The sequence below is a fragment of the Oryza brachyantha genome, chromosome 7, assembly GCF_000231095.2.
Source record: "Oryza brachyantha chromosome 7, ObraRS2, whole genome shotgun sequence".
NCBI classification, from domain to species: domain Eukaryota; kingdom Viridiplantae; phylum Streptophyta; class Magnoliopsida; order Poales; family Poaceae; genus Oryza; species Oryza brachyantha.
Genome location: NC_023169.2, coordinates 12,118,158 through 12,125,062, shown reverse-complemented (window position 1 = coordinate 12,125,062; position 6,905 = coordinate 12,118,158).

The following is a 6,905-nucleotide window of genomic DNA, read 5'->3' as shown; positions in this document are numbered from 1 at the left end:
CCCTGCGCCCGTGACACATGAGACTAAAACCTGACGTGATTTTGCTGATGCTGACAGTGGAAAAAAAAAGCCTCCTTCTTCTCTCTTCTCTTAGAGTAGGAGTAGGGAGTATGTTCCATGATGCTACGCATGTCCCCAACAATAGCCTACTGCAACTAATGATAATGACTTTTTTTTTGGGAGCATATGTATCCAGAAGTAAAGACAAAAAAAAAAAAAACAAACAAAACAGAATAAAACTAACTACCAGATGGCCCATCTGATTCCAAATACACTTCCTTTTAAATATCTACTCCCTCTGTTTCACAGTGTAAGACTTTCTAATATTGTCTAGATTTATATAGATACTAGTAAATTTAGACATATATATAAACTATATACATTCATCAATTAATGGATTTGGACAAGACTAGATACTCGATTTGATTTTTTTTATTTGACACCATTAATTTTTAGATCTATGTTTAACCATTTATCTTATTCGATTTTTTATGCAAATATACAAAATTATAGGTCATGCTTATATAAGTAATAAATCAAATTATAAAAAAATAATTAATAATTATATAGATTTTTGAACAAGATGAATAATCCAACATTGATCCAAAAGTCAATGGCGTTTTATTTTGCGTTAAATAAAATAAAGTGGATAGAGTAATTCTTAATAGTGATCCTCTGTCCCACCATATAGAATTATAATCATATAGTTTATGCGCTCTCTTATATTAAGGAAATTAATCTGTTTTTTTTGGAGCATATGTATCCAGAAGTAAAGACAAAAAAAACAAACAAAACAGAATAAAAATAACTACCAGATGGCCCATCTGATTCCAAATACACTTCCTTTTAAATATCTATCCTTCTGTTTCACAGTGTAAGACTTTCTAATATTGACTAGATTTATATAGATACTAATAAATTTAGATATATATAAATTATATACATTCATCAATTAATGAATTTAGACAAGACTAGAAAGTCTTACAATATGAAACGGAGGTAGTAAATAATACTCGATTTGATTTTTTTATTTGACACCATTAACTTTTAGATCTATGTTTAACCATTTATCTTATTCGATTTTTTATGTAAATATACAAAATTATAGGTCATGTTTATATAAGTAATAAATCAAATTATAACAAAATAATTAATAATTATATAGATTTTTGAACAAGATGAATAATCCAACATTGCTCCAAAAGTCAATGGCATTAAATAAAATAAAGTGGATAGAGTAATTCTTAATAGTGATCCTCTATCCCACCATATAGAATTATAATCATATAGTTTATGCGCTCTCTTATATTAAGGAAATTAATCTGTTTGTTTACTAAGATACCTAAAATTAATGTAGTACTACTCAAGTCACCACTTACAAATATTTATAACATACGATAAGCAAGGGAATTGAGGTAAACATCCCACAAAAAAACGCGTTAATTAAGAAATAGTGCGCCTTGCATTCTTTTACAAAGACTTAAAGAAATAAGCCATATAATTTTTCATTCAGAGGGAGTAAAAGATAAAGTAAATGACATTACCATTATTCATCTATATTACTCCCTCAATTAAGTTATCAATAATATTTGATATTTGGGAGAACTAAGGGGTGTTTAGTTGAGAAAATGAAAATTTTTGGGTGTCACATCAGACGTTTGACCGGATGTCGGAAGGGGTTTTCGGACACAAATAAAAAAATGAATGTCACGGCTCGACTAGAAACTGTGAGACGAATCTTTTGAGCCTAATTAAACCATTATTAGTACATGTTGGTTACTGTAGTACTTATGGCTAATCATGGACTAATTAGGCTCAAAAGATTCGTCTCATGATTTCTCAAATAACCATGTAATTAGCTTTTCGTTTCATTTATATGATGCACTATCTAGATGTTCAAAGATTTGATGTGATGTTTTTGGGTAAAAATTTTGGAACTAAACCCGGCCTAATACATATGGATCAGTATTCCCAAGTCAAGACGCAAATATCATTGAATGGTGCGAGTATATTTTTTTATAAAATCGCTTATTTATTTCCGAGAGTGTCAATACTTCTTTGAGTAATGTAATGACGGAAAACGCAGGTAGAATTATCTACAATTGGGAAAAAGGTGAGATTTCGATTTTGACAGAACGACGCCCAATAATGTGCGGTTGGTGGGGGGCTAAATTCCCTGATTAGCCAGCTACCTAAATAACCAAATTGTTCTAAAATAATAGCCCTATGCTTGTCTCCTGGCCCTCGTCGCTACCTTACTTAATCAGATCTTGATACAGCAGGCAGGTGTGCTTGATAATGATACCTCTTTTTCAGTATTAGATTCTTTTTTCTTCTAACAATTCAATATTAATTCTGTTATCCTGGTAGATGTTTGCTATCTCCGTTTCATATTGTAATATTTCTAGTCTTGTTTAAATCCATTCATGAATGAATGTATATAATTTATATATACGTATAGATTCATTTGTATCCATATAAATCTAGGCAATGCTAGATAAACAAACGAGAGTAATTTATTTATGTTGATACAATGATCTCACCATTAATTTTTCCAATTAATGGAGCATATATGGATGGAAGATTCCATCTGATTGCAACACTAGTTGTGTGTAACTGTGTACGTACTTTCTCTTTATGCTTCCTCCTTTTTCCAACCTCACTTTTTTTTTTGCCTTATTGGAGGATTTGAGCATTGAACCGATTGATATGCATATTTTTATAGTGGGGGCAAAAAAGATGGCCGTCTCATCTTGTTTGGGCTGCGCACTATGAAAAATGTCTGAGTCATCCTTGTCTCCTTGGGGCATATACATCCCATGTGAAGCCCCCCTTTTCCTGACAAAACACAGCACGAATATATATATTCAGCTAGCTGTAATATAACAGCCTTGCTTATTTTATTTTTAGAATGATCAAAAAAAATTATATGCTAAACCATAATTAATTGCTAGTGCCAAAGTTAGCGTGATTTATTTTGATTGCACGGATTCAAAAACGGAATTTTTTTGTGGCTAGTACCGTCGTCGTAAAATAAGTTTGGTTCGTAGGGGATTTAGCTCTTTGCCACTCTTACCAATGATCCAAACAGATTTGCCACTCACTATTTATGACATGTGGGTCCTCATAAATCTATCACATGTGGGTTCAGTGATAAATCTAAATGTCTCGGTTCGTAGAGATCAAACTTTGTTCTAAAATAAATTGATTTACAGCCCTTTACTAACCTCGACTCGCAAGTTAAGATTATTTTTATCCTTTTGATACCCCTTCTATCTATCTATCTATCTATCTATATATCTATAAATACTACTACTTCTCTTTATTAATTATGTTTATTTTGGTTTTTCTCCTCACTATATGCTAAAATATTTCTTAGATTACAAAGGATTGATTTATTTAATTTGGGATAGAGGGAGATAGGGAGATGAGTGGAGGGAGTAATCAGGAAGAGTAGAAAGCTATGTATGGTATATGGATGTTAATTAATATGTTGCCTAGCTTTTCTATGCTCTTTTGTGAAAAAGAAAGTTGATGTTGCTATTTGGTTTGATGGATTAAGGATCTATACTATGGTATTCTTCCACTCTTCTTCATTTAGTCAAGATGCTTATGGCCATTCTTTTGGGAGTAGGGACTAGGGACTAATTATTGGGTAGTGCTCTGTCTTAAAAAAATGTCCTAAAAAAAAAGAGTAGTGCCCGGTTTAAAGTTTGCCATGAAATTCGATGGTTGGATGTGCAAAGCAAGATCTCACCGGATCTTCAAAGATGGAAGTGTTGATGTGTAGAATATCCTTTGGATAGGCAAATGTGGGCTTCACTTTGCACAAGCAAAATATAATATATATATACATGATATGAAAATGAAAGTCGAGGGAGATCAAAGGGTTCCAGCTTATGTTTTTGTGTATATTTATAGCAAAATATTAAAGATATAACCACGTAAAAGAATTCTTCACGATAAATCTACTGACATCGTTTTTACATATTAAAGTTTAATATTTCATTAATAAATACTATCTGTTGCATAGATTTATATGGATGTTAATAAATTTAAGCATACATACAAATAATATATATTGGTCAATAGATAAATATAATAATAACTAAAAAAGATCTTACAATATAAAATAGAGAGAATATTAATCTATAATAATTTAAAAATAAGTAGTGATGGTGGTAACAAGTGAATCTGTTATCCACCACGTACCCCATCATCAATTTCTCAAATTCTGACATATATGACCACCGTCTATTCTCTCTCCAAGCCAAACTTGATAAAAAAAAGTCAATTAACTTAAAAAAATCAAAATAGATTTCCTCTTTGTAACATTCTAAATGTTTTTTAGTTTTATAACATAATACATTTGTTAATACACCAAAACTTTAAGGTTTGACTATACGCATTCAGAAATATACGTAGGGATCGGCGTAATTATTATGTTAGCTTGTACATAGCACATGATTCAGTTTAATGGACAAACCATATATCATCGATGTTGACTCCGGTGCATTTTACTGTTAATTTGATCCATACCGTTAATCTATTTTTATCGGACGACAATGATTAAATTATACCACCAACAAATTATGTGTAGTAGAAATTTGAAGGGGTAATATCGTCCTTTTTATTGTGATCTTTATTAAAAAAAGTAAATTATAAAATATTGTTAATCAAGTAATTAATAAAGTAAAAAATATCTTTTTTTACTGGTAGTATAATACTATCAGTAAAATGCACTGAAGAGTTCACGTAAAAAGTCGACAGGGTAAGTAAATTAGTACTACAAGTCTACAACTCAAGACAGAAATGCACCAGCATGAGAGATCAACTGTTAAATGTCTGCCATGAGGAGGAGGTTAACCACTACTGCATTATCGCAAGCGGCCGAAAATGATCTTCACAGGGGGCGGCCGCCCGCCTGTACGAAAAGGACTGTGAAAATCGCCGATCTTCGCAGACGGGGCAGCCATCCACATGCGAAGATAATTTTCGCAGGCGGACATTGATCCGCCTGTGAAAATTGGAAACTGCTGCCTAAGAAGATAGGTAGAAATTTTTGATATTTAATAATAATTTACCCATTAATAGAAATTCTTGTAAGTAGATTATTATATACATATATTGGAAGATTATTAAGCATTTGGTACTGAGAATTTTACATATATTGCATAACTCAAAAGTGTTGCCAAAATATATATTACAATATTTTTGTACATTGTTACTTCAAATACATGTGTAACAACATGGAACCCTTCATCCTTTTTATTCACGCTTCTCTCGCCCTTCCTTTTCTTCGCCTTTGCTGACTATTCGCTTTACTTGGAGCCAGTTATGTCAGCTGGGACCTCGTCGTCTTTGGAGGATCTTTTATCTTCGGCTACCGTTTTGATCGTCGTGGCGCCGTTTCCTACGAGAAGATATATATCAAAGTTTCGAATTAGCTCGGCTAATAGTTATCACGGTGATCAGTTTCCATATGAAGTTCACTTACCCCTTCTTTAGGAGGAATGTAGTTTTTGTCGCCTTCTTCACCGTCGCCCTTTCTCCTTCTCTTTGGGCTTGGGCTTGGACAAGGATAGCTTAGCGACGAGTACATGCATAATTGTAGAATGTTTTAATAAAAACTTGTGTATATAATTGTAAATTGTAATAAATAAGTATTAACTAATTTGATAAATTAGTACAAACTAATTTGCTAAAAAATTAATAAGGTGACCATATCCTCCACATGTTATAAAAAAATTAAACATACCCTCCCAAATGTTATTAAAATTTTCTAACAAATTCATATATCCTGCAAAAATTGAACATACCCTCTTAATTTCATTCACATATTACCCACTTCCCAAAATCACATTCACAATTAACATATAACCCCCACATGCACATATATAACCCCCAATTTCATTCAAATATCACCCACATTTCCAAATTCGCATTCACAATTAACATATCCAACAGCAAGACCAGTTTGGACCTTGGAGCACCGAAAGCCGAGCACCTTGTCGTCCATTGGCAAGACGCCGACGCGGCACACCTTGGCCGCCTCTCCCCAGTGCGTCAGCACCCGTAGCACCGTCACCCACCCCTTGACCACCAGCAACGAGTCGACCTCCATCACTGCTGCGGCTACCGGCTACGGCTGCTGTTGCTGCACGTAATTAAACCAAATTATCAGAAAACTACGCGCTTAAAGTGTTAAATCACATAACTACAAAACTAACATCAATTTTATAATAATACTATGAATTTAACGTGAAGTATCACACTACATATTTAAAAGTTAAGTTAAAACAAAACTAGATATTTTATAGTTCAATTAATTCCCCACCACCATTGTTTTTTAGTTCTAAGTATTGTAGTCTTGTGATTAAATTGGAGTTAAACCGTACAGTGCCTTGCTAAGCTCCATGACGGGGAGCACGAGCCCGTACAGCGCCACGGTGCCGAGCGTCATGGCAAACCCGGCACAGTACTGTGTGCGCGACACCCCCGCCGGCTGGTCCCCGCCCCCCGGCGTTCATCCCCAGCATGGCGGCGCCGACGCTGAGCAGCACGACGGCGTTCACCGAGAACGCCATGAACCTCTGGCACATGAGCAGCAGCGCGAACGCAACCGTGAAGGCCAGCTGCCTGGAGATGAGGATGGAGGAGGTGGACACCGGGAGGTAGGCCGGGCCGTAGGCGTAGAGGAGGTCATCGAGGCCGGTCATGAGCCCGACGGCGGCGGACGTAGCCAGGAGGCGGTGTCACACCCTGAGTTTTATCCTAGCTAACAAGTGATTAAATAATACATTAAAAATAATTTGTTTAATTAAAGTTCAGGAGAAAAGCAGTGTATAAATTTAATTTAATTAAATGAAAGCTTTTCGGAATGTTCTAAAATGTCCTGAAAATAT